The sequence below is a fragment of the Misgurnus anguillicaudatus genome, chromosome 15, assembly GCF_027580225.2.
Source record: "Misgurnus anguillicaudatus chromosome 15, ASM2758022v2, whole genome shotgun sequence".
NCBI classification, from domain to species: domain Eukaryota; kingdom Metazoa; phylum Chordata; class Actinopteri; order Cypriniformes; family Cobitidae; genus Misgurnus; species Misgurnus anguillicaudatus.
This window is the reverse complement of record NC_073351.2, coordinates 5,940,314-5,955,845: the sequence shown is the minus strand read 5'-3', so window position 1 is coordinate 5,955,845 and position 15,532 is coordinate 5,940,314. Positions and strand designations below refer to the sequence as shown.

Here is a 15,532-nt window from a genome sequence, read left to right as displayed (position 1 = left end):
GGTTAATAAAGTTATTCTTTGTTGTAAGTTGATTGATATTTCTTTTTGTGTGTTTTCTTTAATGTTAATAAGGATACAATGTTAGCAGATGTGTAATTTTATAGACAAATTATACTATTTACAGTCGTGGCGGAGAGTTGGGGGGGCGCGAAATGTTTACTTCTTCCTAGGGGGGGGCGTGACAGAAAATAATTGAGAAGCACTGATCTAAGCTAAGGCTGTGTTTGCATTGAATGGTTGCATACTACAGCTTTCAGTCTGTGTGACTTTAGGGTATGTTTACATTAATGCGTTTGTTCTTTAAAACGCGTTACTTTTGCTACGTTTAAGCCTTTCATTTAGACTACAATACCATTTTCGACCCTTATAAACGGAGTCGTTCGCAAACGCCGCAGACCCTGTTTTAGTTTGAGAACTCAGACGTTGCGCTGGAGTGTAAATTAACGTAGACGGAGTCTTATGTAAACGAACAGCTGATGTTAACGTGACAGCGCATCATTTTCAAACTGCATAAATGCGCAAAGCAAAAAACACTTTTATGCGCATGCCCAGTTACGTGATTGGTCATGTTTCATGCGTTTATGGTTGTGTATAGTGTGGATGAAGATTCTTTTTAAAATGCCAGTATAAACGAGGATCGTTTTCATTTTAAAATGCCGTTTTAAAACGCAAATGCTCTAATGTAAACAGGGCCTTAGAGTTTGGATGGTGTGTTGTTGTGAAAGCTTAATAAACATAATAAGATTAGCATGTTTTGATACTGATCTTCAGAAACTGGTCTCCTTACTGGTCCAACAACTATCGAGCAGTACCGGCATACAACAGCAACACCAGCATGAAAACTGATGCCGGCCTATTCATTAGGGGAGTCTGGGGAATGGTCCATGTGGCTTCTAGGAGATTTCACTGTTGTTTTTAAGACAGTTTAGTAGCTACAAAACATTTCTTATTGCTGCATTTCAATGCAGAAGTGGCCTTTAGGGAGCATCTTCCTTTGCATGTTACAACCACAGGGACAAAAAATACAACCACAAGGACAAAAACTCTTCTGTTCCTATTCTTAGTCATTAACTAGCCATGGTAAACACCCACGGTTGGTTCTCAGGGTGGTACTCATATCGATGATGCAAACATACTGCGAAAACTGAAATGTGCAGAGAGACCTGTGGAGGCTGAGGTGGTGGTGGGGAAAGGGGGGTTGAATTTTTGGTTCAGAACAAGCAATCAACCAAGTGTGAAAACAGTCCCAGTGCGAAGCACCAAGTCTTGGTTTGGGAAAACATCAAAGTGATTCCATGCGATTTTGCAATTTTACTAAATACTATAATTCAGAGTCTGACTAATGTCTTGACTAGCTGGTAGACTGGCCGTACACTGGACAACTTACTGGGTTACTGGAGGTGAAAGAGAGACATAGATAGGGTGATGAGTTTTTGATGAATCATTCATCTTTAATGAGTCTATTATTATGGCTGAAAGAGCAGGTGACCCATCTGGTGTAAAACTGTCCCTCATCAAACATACGCAGACAATACATCAGGGTTAAACCATTTTTTCCAGGCTTTGACCCAAAGAAATTGTTGTGTCTTGTGGCTCTGTTTCAGCAAATTTAAAGCCTCTTACCTTTAGAAACTGCAGCAGGTGGGAGTTCATCTCATTCAGGGATGGAGGATAGAGACCATGGCTAAAAGCGTCCACAGGTCCTGTCCAGAAAAAAGACAAGAGCTGTCAAGCAGTCCATCAGAACTAATAACCTGCTATAACTACTACAGGTTTTCTGATAATAACTGTAATTTCCCAGCAGAAAAGTGGCAACAATCTTTGCCCCATCCTGCTGCCATGACAGATACCAGAAAGCATTTGTTGTTTTTTAGTACGTCCAAATAAATTCAGATTACCTTCCTCCTTTCTGGAGTCTTATATCCTATATAAGAAATTTCCCAGCAGACTAATCTTTCATTTTTAATCTGCGTGCCTGGATGGAGAGGTTCCATGGAGTTGCTGTACTCTTAAAGATTAATGAACCCAATTTGCAAAACTGACCTTTTGCGGTCAGACCCTTATGGCGGGTAAAGCCTCTTAATTCCTGCAGCTCAAGTACAGCGTCACAGATAAGACCAGCACATAACGCTATGAGATGAACTAACTTGAAGAGTTGAAGAGATCAGTTCAAAAACATTTCAGAGGAAGGGTTTGGGAGAGACTGGATTCATGAGTTTCTAAACCATGCCACAGAAACACACAGGCATTCAGAAATTCAGCCTACATTCTGGGTATCATCAACTCTGCCCACATTTACACTAAAATATGTTTAGCCACAGAGAGCATGCCAGGGTCTTTAGTCACATAACTCTCTCTTTCTCAATGAATCAAAAAGAAGATAGGCCTATTGCTTTGAACACACTTTGATCGTTGGACATTATAATATCTTCGCAAAGATATGTGACAGAACCACAGGGCTACCAACCCTCACGCATTCAGATCCACGCCACACATGCATTTTCTCACGCAGGCTCGTGCCCACCATTGAGATCCCTGTTGAGTATAATAAAACTCATGAAATAATTTCCTAATATGCCTAACTTTAAATACTGTAAAATCAGCATATAAAAGTGTTTGTCGAATTCAAATGATGTGATGGCCAATTAAATCAAAGAAGGTGGAGTTATTAGGTGTGTTCGACTTCATGCAGCGCTGCACAGACCGATCGGTGGCTGACATAAAGCAGTGCATTCCGGTTAGTAATTTTGTCCGACTTCAGCTTGCACTGCAGGCACGTGACTGTGTCATATGGTTTTTAAGTACCGCGAGAGCGTTTTGAGAGTAGCCGACTAGCTTTATATATATAAACTTTTACTTCAATTTGATTTCTAAAATATTATTGGATTTGTATTGTAAACGATTTTCCTGTGGTCCCGTAATCATTTAGTAAATAATAATCATCATAACAATTTAATAACAAACCCAAGATGCCAAACTCCTATACAACCCCCCCCCCCATGGTAAATCTCACTCCAAGCTGCCCTGGAACTATAGATGGCAGTAATGAACAATTTGAGTCTGTGATCTAAAAAGAGAAAAAGATGCTGCTGCACTCAGTGCTGCTCTTTGCTAAAAGGCAAAATGTAACTAGTTACTTGGTGGAAAAAGTATTTAAGTATACTGTTTTTAAAGTAACTGAACTACTGTCAAGCTACAGAAAAATGTAGTTAAGTTAGTAGTGTCAGTACTTGTAGTTAACTCCCCAAAACTGATTGAAAGTCATCTGTTTAGGGGCAGGACACACCAAAGCATTTTTACGCGTCTGAAAAGGCCTGGAGGAAGCTGAATGCCAGCTGTTTTATCAGCTGATCGCCAGCTTTCTTCAGCTTACTTGAGCTGTGAACTGGTTGGTTGTTGTGATACTTGTCCTGCCCCTCCTCCACTGTGATTGGACCGCCGTGTGAGAACTGACATTGACGAGCAGAGCTTTTCACCCAAAATTGAATCTCGTTCAACTCTCAGAGCTGAGCACGGAAAAACACTGAGGCTGCAGCCGAAACTGCATACTGTACAGTAGGTACTGAATGAGATGAAGTACCTACTTACTTGCCGTTAAAACAGTAGGTACTGTATAGTATGAATCCTGGTAGTATGAATGAGATTCGGACGTACTATATCCGTCATGCTGATACATCACGTGACATACGTCGTCATCACGCAATGTCATTCCAGCACGAAAACAGCCGCATGCCTCTTCTTCTTTGTTGGATAACTCCTCTACCGGAGCATCATGGGATAGTGAAGTGTTCATCGTATGCACACTGCAAAATCTAACCGGAAGTAGTAGGTCATACGGGTACTTTTCGCATACTGTTTTTCGAATACTTTGTATTCGGACATACTATTCGCCTCGCCTACTGCTTTTCGTGTACTATATAGTATGGAAGTAGGTGGTTTCGGATGCAACATGAGTGCTGGCTTTCAGTGCGTACGGGAAAAAAACGCTAGCTGCGGGCTTTTTTGAAAAACGACGCGCTACAATTGAAAACATGTGCCGGTCGCGGACGTAAAAGTTTTGGTGTGCACGTCCCTTTACTGAAGAAACTGTCACCTATATTATCTTGGATGACTTGAGATTTGTTGGTTTAACTTAAAAATGTAAATTACCCGGTTGACTTAAGACTTTGAGTTCATTCAACTTAAAAATATTAGTTGACTCAAAAAGAAGTTGTGACAAAAAGTATAAGTTGAAAATTAAATAAACCCTTTAAGTTAAACCAACAAATGTTTTTACAGTTTTTTTTTTCAGGAGAAAATTGTCTTTAATAATGTGAATGGATGAATAAGATGAACATGTTAGGATACGGTCAGGGTCTTATTACATGTTGACACTATAAGACTGGTCTGCAACACTGAAAAGTCTTGTTGTGATGTTTATCTCATCAGACAGCATATGAAAGGGAGGAAAAACCTCACGCTGGGCTGTGAAGTCAAAGCCATAATTTAGAGTTAGCAGTGTGGCAAAATAACTGATCTGAGAAAGATGTCTCATCTCAAACTGGCAGGATTGTGTTTATGACATTAGTGTGTGTATGTGTAGCACATGGAGAAAACATCAGTTTAGTTTAGTCGAGTGTTGAGTACCGACTCTTTTAAGAAGACTGCTGCCTAGATAATCTGTTTGCCTGAAGCCTTTCAGTATCCATTACTGACCTGCTGTTGTTTTTGTACTGCTTCTCAGTATTTTAGTGTGTCATCTGTGACCAAAGGCTATGTTAGACTGATTCTTTAATGTGACAGCTTGTACCTTTATCACATTTTAAAATATCACTGATGGATTACTCATACATACACACCTGTACACACACACATACATAAATCTAACACACTATGGGTTTTGGTGATGGATAGTCAATTGACATTTATTTACTTGTCTGTTAATAGAAGCATGCGTAGGATCTCTTGGATGCAGGTCCATACAGTAGAACCCAACTGAGCCATGCTGACACATACTTTTTAATAGACAAAAAATCTAATTTTGGGTCCTGCCCAAGTTTTTTAGAGATTAATAGAGATAAATAATCCAACAAGTCATCAGAAAACATCTTTCAATCAAGATCTTATTGTCCCGTCTGAAACTCAGCTTCTCTATGGCCCTGTCCCAAATGGCGCCCTTCATGTGGACTTGCGGTAAAATACTGTAAATCAGCATTTACATTCATGCATTCAGTAGACGCTTTTATTGAAAGTGACTTACATTGCAATTCAAGCTACATATTTTTCTGTGTTCCCAGAGAATCAAACCCATGACCTTAAGCTCTGCTAATGCAGTAGTCTACCAGCACTAATGTTAATCATGTAATAGCGTAGTATATGTGAAAGTTCAATGGTTTTAATATCCAACATATCATCACTGTACCATAGAAGAGCGCAGTGCTTTATTGTATCTTAATAACATGCTGGAAACCCACATTTCCTCTCAGCAATGCAAATAAATGTTGTTGCATGGCAACAGAACGAGGGAACAAATTCTTCTTTCCATTTTCGGCAGATCGTGAAGTTTAAAGAGTGCAGAATAACTTCAGAAATACTAGAAAATGAAAAGAATTAGCGGGTTAGACCTGGTCTAAATTCAGTGTGTATGTTCAGGTCATGATGTCTCGAGTGCTTTTTCTGCGTCTTTTTGTTTAGCGTTTGAGAGAATGATGTCATTCTCCACCGCAGTGAACTCTGAAAAGCCTCCAGTAAGTTGGGTCGAGCCAGGTCGGGTTTGTCCCCGCACAGGCTCCTCTGCTCTTCTGTTTGTCCATCGCTGCGGTTCAGAACTGATTTCACAGTTTTCTTTTGAGCGTTAATGAAAGAGGGCAGATTCCTTCCTGCCCACAAACTCTCACACCGGACTGCACAACAATCCTGGGAAAATCCAAACCTTTTGGCATCCTAACAACCACACTGGTTAGGACTCACGCAAATACACACACATACACACAAACACAGGGCTGGGTGAGGGATGGATTGTAAGCGTGTCCGCAACCCGGCACGGTGTATGTTTGCTTTTTGTGGTAAGATGTATACAGCCATTGTTCGCTCTATGAGGCCTGACCCTGCCAGATGATGGAGAAGATAGAGGACCTTCTTTTCTGTTAAAAGACAAGTGGGCTCACTGGCACAGGCTGGCGTCCTGCCGGGATAGGCCCGCGAGAGAGAAAAGAAGGAATTTGTGCCAGGCTATTTCGCTCGCTGTGCCAGCTAAAGCGAGTACCAGTCACAAACAGCCCTTACAGCACTGATGTGTACTGGATGCTGTGCTCTGAGCTCTTCATGATCACATACGGACGAATCTGAAGTTTGTGAATGCATAGTTTATGAATGCTCTGAAAGATGAGGTCAAGTTTATCTAAACACATCAGATTTGTGACTCATGGGGAGGTTTGGCTTGAAGGGTCTTTTGGAAGGTAATCAGATGAAAGGACACAGCTGTGACCCTTAGCGGGGCACTGGCATTATATCTGAACTTTGGGGGCACTTTTTTTTCTGAATGCAAGAACAAACGTTGAGAGGTTGGATCTTTTGAGACATCATACATTCTTATTACACACATGGAGCACATATCACATATCAGTCATTTTCTCTGAAAAAAATTAAGCTCAGAAATTGTTCTTATACATGTTAAGAGTCTAAAGACTTCATTAATTTATTTATACACAATGGCTATGTTTACATTCACAAAATTTGGTAAATCCGACTGAATTTAACTCGAATGCAGGTTCGATAATACATGTTTACATGTACCCTAAATTGCAATCTGATTAAAATGTTCATTTACATGTACATTCTATATAATCCAATGTTCAAACAAGCATGCCAGCCCAGTCCCACGAAATTTTGTGATATAGTCACGCAACTTTTTGATTCTACTCAACTGCTTTGTCCTATTTTCTTACCATTGTCGCTTCGGTTTAGGGTTAGATTTACATAAAATGACATCCTTACCCAAACCCAATTCTAACCCTAACGCCAGGCGACAATGGTTTAAAAATCAGAAAATATAAAAAATAATTCAGAAAAAATTGTATAAACCAATACTTAAAGTGACATCTTAACGCAAACACCAAATCTAACCCTAAACGCAAAGTGACAATGGTTTGAAAATAGGAAAAAGCAGTTGAGTAACCAATACATGACAATTACACGTAAACAGAAATTCGTGATACGATCACGAAAAACGTGGAAATTTCGCGTCACGAACAAAGAATCAAAAAGTTATGTGACTATGTCACAAAATTTCGTGAGACTGGGTAGCGCATTCGCACAGCCAGGGTTGCCAGATTCACGTATGTAAACCAGCCTAATGGACATAAAAAGCTATATCAAAAGCATCCCAATGACTATTCATAGCCCAAATATCAATAACATCTTTAACCCACAGAAAAAAAAGCTACTTGGCAACGCAGTGCACAGCATCTCTTGTCGAGTTCATGCTTTATCTCTGGTTAAATGTACAAAGTCAAAGTTAAGTTGCAGAAAGTTGTTCTTAAGAAGTTTACATGCGTCCTTTTCTCCTGATGATTGGATCACAGATCAGACTACACCACCCCTTTCAATACGATCGAAATTTGAATCCGATCGACGTCAATCATATTGATTAAAGGCGGGGTGCACGATTTCTGAAAGCCAATGTTGACATTTGAAATCACCTAAACATACATGCCCCTACCCCAATAGAATCTGGACCTTCTTTTGATAGACCCGCCCCATATGTACGCAACCCAGGCAACGATGTCGGTTAGTAGACACACCCCTTACTGCTGATTGGCTACTCCCTTTTCCAAAGCGTTTCTCAAAAAGGCACCCAGCCTTTAAGGTGTTTACATTAGGGCTTTTCAATATGATTGAGCCATCAATATGATTACAAACGGATTATGTGGTTGCATGTAAACGTACCTATTTTGTAGTCCTGTGAATGATTCATTCATGCATGTTATTCAAAAAAAAAAAAAAGTGTGTTTCATCAATCTTTCAGCTAAATGAAATAACTTGCTTTGCCTATGACTTTTTGTCTTATCACCAAACCTTTTAAGTTTTCAGGCCTTCCCCTCTAACCACCTGTCGTATAGAGACTTTCCTCTAAAAAAATGCTGGGTTATTTTCAACCCAGTGTTGGGTCAAAAGGGGACAACCCAGAAAATGTTTATATTTGACCCAACAATGAGTTGAAACAACCCAGCATTGGTTAAATTACAACCAAACAGATTGAGTTCATCCCTTTTTGACCCAATGGTTGAAAATAACCCAGCATTTTTAGAGTGTACATTTCACAAACCTGTTCTTTTGAAAATATGGCACAATGTGGAAGTAACATAGGGTATACCGACAGATGTTGTCTTCAAGTGTCAAATTTATTATTTTACAATAACGTATTTGGTAGATGCTTTCATTCAAAATGTACATTTGATCAATTGTGTCTATTACGTAAGAATCAAACCCATGACCTTCGCGTTTTTAACGTTATGCTCTACTAGTTAAATTTCAGGAACTGTTTAACACAGGGCTAGTCAACTTGCGGCCCGCGGGCCAAATACGGCCCTCCAATCATCTTTATCCGGCCCGGCGGTCATCTTTGTCTAATTTTAAATCAGCATGGTTACTTTTACCTTTCCACTGTACATGACAAATGACGGCTGAAATATCGGAAACAGAGTCAGAAGTGGGCTGCGTGGGATGCCAACCATCTGCGGGTGCGTAATTATCGGATCCAATTTGAGCTTTGGATGCGAATCAAAACAGTTTGCAAGGTGAAAATTGTTCATCCTTTTTTCTTTAACTTTATCAGTAACACTTGGATGCTTTTAAAACAATTGGTTGTTGATAAGTAAATAAATAAGGCTCTTGCCTTTACACAGATTTAAGATTAAACTGAAATTTCATTACGACTGCCACTAGGGGGCGAACTCCGGCCGTTGTGTCTGGATGTAGTGTACAATAGAAAGGCGGTTTAGACTATATATCTTTAAAATATTACAAACAAAAGGGCAATTTTAGTAATTAGGAGAAGACTCACTAAATGTCGTGAATACTTGAAATATACCAATTTATGAAAGTTAAACAGTTATAAACAAAAGAACATGGTTGATTATTTGCACTTTCCCTTTTTTGTACAATATTTGTAGTTGAACTATTAAAAGTTTGTTCTTGTAATGATAAACTGCATTTGTTTTTAAAATATTAAAAAAGAAAATATGAGTTTTCAGTAATTAAAAGACAAAATACTGGATACAAGAAGTGTGCGTATTTTTTGAAAATGCATGTTTTTTTTATTTATGACCTATAACAAAAAGTAACACAAACAACATAAGTTATAAAATATATAATAATAGGTCAAAGTAAAAAAATATAAAAGATAAAAATAGGGGTTAGGGTCCGTGTACTTTTTCGTTCATTCATTATTCTATTTTGAAATGAAAGATGATATTTAAAAAGGGTGCAGCTTGGTTTTTTGTTTAAAAGAAAAAAGCTTTTTTTCAAATGTATTGTTGTCATCAAAAAATAGTATTTGAAAATTGAACGACATTTCGGTAAGAATCAGGGTATGTTTTACCAATTTGATATCCTATCAATTTGAAATCAAGTAAAGAAAAATTGGAAATCGGCTCCTTTTTTTAGTTTTTCCGTTTAGTTTAACAAATGGAAAATGAGATTATGGCTCGATTTTTCATTTTTCATTTGTGGTTTAAAAATCAGTTCATGAGTTCTATATTTCATTTAAGCCTCTGGTCGTCGCTAAAACGCCCCCTTCATCTGATACGGACAACCGGCACATCCGGGAACTTGACTGTAAATTTCGTCACCGCCCCTTTTCGGGGGATAAAAAAGCAGAGCTTCCATTGGCTTCCATTCAAAATAGCGGAACAAAGCAACGTTTTTACACAGCCGGCAGGCGTATATAACTTATGAAATCACTCAGATTAAACATGTTGAGTATTAATCTGTCCATCCTGCCTGCCATAGAGCGCGAAAGATAAATTAACATAGTTAATTTGGTCAATACAAAAACATGTCCCCTTCATTCCCACAGCGTCAAATCTTGTGCAACAACGCCATCCAGTGATTGCTGGAAATATCGCTAAGCCAGTTAGTTGTATGGCTGGACGGAAAAGTGCACTCATTACTCTAAATATAAAGACATAATATATAAATACGAAGTAACTTTCAAATACGAAGTAAAATCATTCCCTTGCTTCCCTGTTGATGAGGTATGAGGAAATGTCAGGGTAAGACACCTCTGGCCAATAGGGAGCGTTGTTACACAAACTTGACGCCGGGAGAATGAAAGAGACATGTTTTTGTATTGACCAAATTAAATATGTTAATTTATCTTTCGCGCTCTATGGCAGGCAGGGTGGACAGATAATTACTCAACATGTTTAATCTGAGTGATTTCATGGGTTGTTTACGCCTGCCGGCTGTGTACGAAGGTTGCTTTGTTCCGCTGTTTTGAGTGGAAGCCAATGGAACGTCTAGTGCGATTTCCCCCAAAAGTGGGCGTGAACCTGTTCAGAGACATTCTATGACGTTGCGCCGGTTGTGCGTATTGGCTAAACCGCGCCCTGGCTTTCTTGTGTCAGGCAGAATAAAAGTCCTTCAAGTTTGCGGCGTGAAACAGGGCTCACTGATAACTCCCCATGATATTTGATGCAGAAATATATTTCTAAACACATAATCAATGCTGCTGCGAAGCTTTGCCTCTAATATACAACACTTGAGAGATCGCAAGCACAGTATACTGACACAGAGTTTGAGTTTATTAAGAGGATTTTATCATTTTTGTAGTAGGTCTACCTTTTCGTGTTGATAAATGCAAAAGTAACGTTACTTTATTACCCACTGGATGGGAAGTGATTTTAAATACTGTATAATCACTAACAAACAAACATGACAATGTCTGTATCTCCCATCTGCAGTTTTGATATTTTATGATATATATGAATGATATGTAAGCTGAATAAGTGCACCGGTAAAATATGTTATTAAGGATTTCATATTTACTTTATAAACAGTTATAATGCATGCCATCTGTTAGCATATAGCAGTACTTGATTTGTTTAAATTATTGCATTGGTATATGTCTGCTAAGATGGACAGGACACACTGTAAAAACTTTTACTATGATCTACTCAATTTTTTGGCGAAACATTTTTACACTAAAAATATTGAATACATTTTAAAGCTGTAAATCTAGTATATTTCAATAATTACACTTATTTCCTATCTCAAATAAAATTGAGTAGATCTAATCAAAAATCCTAAAGAAAAGTAATAGTCATGATTAGTGAATTCCACACAAAAAAAGAGTAAGTAGATGTTGTCTACGCATACAGCCACATTGTGCAGTAATAAAACGATCAGAAATTGATTATTTTACACACATTTCAAGTGGCAAAGCCGTATTAACATTTTGGTGACCTGAAAAAATACATAAAATAAAAATAGTTACTTATTCTAGCAGCCTATGTGCACAGAAAGCTGTTACTGTACCCAGTTAACATGAAAGACGCCGACAGTATTCAGATAAATTAAATTAAAGTTGTTTACACAAGAATACAGACAATATGTCATTAACAAAGTACATATTGTAAATATAAATATTCATAAACTCAACACTTACCAGGAATCTTGAGGAGTTTCTAAGGTGTTTCTCGTCCGCAAAAGGCGCAGTTTCTTCTGCAGCTGATTAAAAACCGCTGGCTCTGTGATTTTTAAATTAAATATGTGATCTACTTAATTTTTTTGCCTACATTCACTCAAATAATACCATGTAAAAATGTTTCACCAAAAATATCAAGTAAATCATAGTTAAAGTTAGGCGTGAAACATACTAAATTTTTTAAGCTGATGTTAAATACAAATAATATAAATTTGAAATGAGCAATTATTACAGTTTTAAAAACCTAAATATAAGTGTGATATTCTCAAATATTTTGATTAAAATGTACAAGAAATATTAAGGATATCCATTATAAATAATCTGTTAGTTAAATGTTTATTTTATTTGATGTATACACCATAATAATATATGTACATTTTACACAAAAATATCTGTTCAGTTTTTAGTCATTTATTTTGGTTTGACCAACTAAACAAAAATCACCTAAGTGACATTAATACATTTTATTAAGATACTTTATTAATTTATTTTAGTTATATTTACAAAGCCACGGAATAATTTTTTACAGTGCAAGATTTCCAAGGAAGACTGTCTTTAAAAACCGTATAAACACATTGAAAACATTAAATACATAAATAAATAAAATATTAAGTAAATTGTGTTTTTATTAGAATGTTCAGTTGTTTTTTATCTAGACCATTTTCATGAAAATTTTATTCCTTTAACAAGTGCGGAACAATTAAATAACTAAGATGCATAGGTGCAGACAGATGCATAGGTCAGTCAATGCAATAGAAAATTATGTGCAAACATTTGATTTAAATTTCACAAAGATGCAAATAAGCTTGTTTTGAGAATTAAGATATCCTCACAAAAGTGTTTATGAATGTTCATACCCTGTTTGAACTTTAATTACTGAACAACATACTGCAGGAATTAGAAAAAAAATGTTCTATACATAATTATGCCAAACCCCTTTGTGATTTCTAGATTGGGTACACGCCTTGCTTATATAGCGACCAAAATGACTGCAGGAATATTACAAACATACAAAGCTATTTTTTTTCGGAGTACACACGCTTACAGTCCGACTTTTAACTTTATTATTATTATTATTATTAATTCAGTTGTGACACATTAAGTACAAGTGTGATATATGGTAATATTTTACACTTGTACTTGACTTGACGTAAAAATCAACATTTTAACATATTTACTATTAACATTACAATGATTTATTACGTTAAATAATTTTCCATCCAGTGGGTAATAGGCTAAAGTACATTTCACTTTTGCATTTATCACTGGGATACGAAAAGAGCTACAACAAAAATCATCCTCACAGAAATAAAAAAGTATATAATCTCAAACTCCGTGTCAGTATACTGATCTCTCAAGTGTTGTATATTAGAGGCAAAGTGTCGCAGCAGCATTAATTATGTGTTTAGAAATATAGTTCTGCATCAAATATCATGGGGAGTTATCAGTGGGCCCGGTTTCACGTCGCAAACTTGAGTGACTCTTATTCTGCCTGACACAAGAAAGCCAGGGCGCGGTTTGGACAATCAGATGAAGGGGGCGTTTTAGCAACAATCAGGCTTAAATGAAATATAGAACTCATGAACTGATTTGTAAACAACAAAGGAAAAATCAAGCAGTAATCTCATTTTCCATTTGTTAAACTAAACGGAAAAACGAAAAAAAACAAACCGATTTCCAATTTCTCTTTACTTGATTTCAGATAGGATATCAAATTAGTAAAACATACCCTGAACTTACCGAAATGTCGTTCAATTTCCTAATACTATTATTTGATGACAACAATACATTTGGAAAACAAAATACAGCCATTTCTGTTTTTTTCTTTTAAACAAAAAACCAAACTGCACCTTTTTTTAATTTTTCATCTTTTCATCAAAATAGAATTATGAATGAACGAAAAAGTACACGGACCGGTTAGTTTTGCCCAAATCATATTTACAATTTTAAAATCGAAGAAGAGTAGGTAAAGACCTCTGGTTTAGGATATTCTTCTCACAATTTGTCATGACACAAATTTACATACTGTAGGAAGTATTTAAATGAATGTGGATAGCAAAGCTCAAATCAGGTTATTGAAGGTTTCAGACCTTCATACCTGGCAAATCTGAGCCTAGCGTGAGAAATTGTTGAGATCTATTGTGAAACTTGAGAGGAGACACACGGGGAGTTACTGAGGTATTTCATTCAGATCCGTGAAGCCAAAAACTTCAACAAATATCTGCACTTGATCTCCACGCTGTCCAGGAGAAACAATTGAGCCATTAAAGAGATCTCATTTATTTTTTTCCCCTTATGTCTGTAGTATCTGCTGTTTCACATGCCAGTCATTAGAGCAGTCTCTCTCTCTCTCTCTCTCTCTCTCTCTCTCTCTCTCAGTGTTTGATTGGGTTCCAGCTCTGTTCTGAATAAAGGCTTAGAGAACTCTGTTTCCCACAAGTGAACAAAAGCACTGAGGTACAGAATGGAGCAGAGGCTCGGCGAGGGAGGAGAACTGAGACGTGGAGAAAAGCTCTCAGTCTGTAGGAACTAATCAGACTCTCGTTTAGCAAACGCAGGCATTCCTGCTAATGAAAAGAGAGGAGATGTAAGGCGGGACAGGGTCCGAATGAGCTCCTACAACTGCACAACAACAGCAAAGCTACTCCATTATCCACTGTACGGCCTCATTAACCAGCGCCTAACACACAACAACCAGCACACAAACACACACGCATAGCTCATTACTGTAACCCTATATTACGGACCTTTACAAAACCATAGTTTCCATACTGTAGTAACTTGATATTAGCCAGGGTATAAGCCATTAACAAAGAAGTCACTCTGCGTGTTATGTATATAATAGACACGTTTATGCCTTTCCTGAAAGACATTAAAAAATCATATCAGTTTTATATCTCACATAAAGGACCTGCTTATTTGTGTCCCGTGCACATTTCTACCTGTTTCACAAGTTCAGTCCGTTGATTGGCTCTGAACCACCGTTGGCGCTGACCCTGCCCAGGGGGTTTCAATTTACAAAAATGTACCAGTGTTTTTGAAGCTCAGTGGTAGAGCATTGCGAACAATTTGTGGGTTTGATCCCAGGGAACACACATAATGATAACATATTCCTTGTAATGCACTGCAGTCACTTCGGATAAAGGGTTCTGCTGACAACAAAGTTTGAACCCACCTGGCTTAATATGAACTCTTTAAGGTTTGTTTATACTCACACTTTTCTCAATAACGCGAGCCTCCACTGATCGCATGTTGAGACGTGTATGCGATCATTGGAGGCTCGCGGTTGAACTATTTTTTGAAATGACAAGGGCCAACTTGAGTAATCGAGTCCAAAACCAATACAAAGTAGTAAAGGATAGAAGAAGTTGTTTGCTGGAACAACCCTGGTACGTGTTAGCTTGATATATAAATATGAGAACATGAATAAAACAACAATCTCTTAAATATGCCTTTATTAAACATAATCATTTTATAAATGTTTTTACTAAACAAACAATACATAAACCTTAAGGTTGGTATTTTATTCCTTATCCAGTGGTACATTCAATACAAATATGGGCCAATAATTCTGAATCATATGTAAAAACGTTGTGTTTGAAATGGCAAAGTTTCCATACTTTAGTTTCAAAGTCAGATTAATTTTATATGCATTGTTTTGCATGGATTGATCAAAGAGATACGTCACAGGCTTGCCTGCTTAGACAGAATCACCTCAAGGTCAGTCATTTTCAGATGCAGAGAATTGTTGTTAACTAAACAAACTACAAAATAATTAGCGAGAAATCTAGAAGAATCTCAGAAACATTAACATATTTATACTGTACAATAAAACATATAAACCCA

General features: G+C 37.3%; 1 protein-coding gene across 1 annotated transcript in view; it reads right to left on the bottom strand.

Annotated features, from left to right (window-relative positions):
• The window catches only part of sema6d (semaphorin 6D), a 156,629-nt gene that overhangs the window by 95,737 nt on the left and 45,360 nt on the right, over nt 1-15,532 (bottom strand). The window contains exon 2 of the mRNA XM_055173434.2: nt 1,624-1,703. The gene's annotated coding sequence lies outside the window, so the exon portion shown is untranslated. The remainder of the gene's footprint in view (nt 1-1,623; nt 1,704-15,532) is intronic.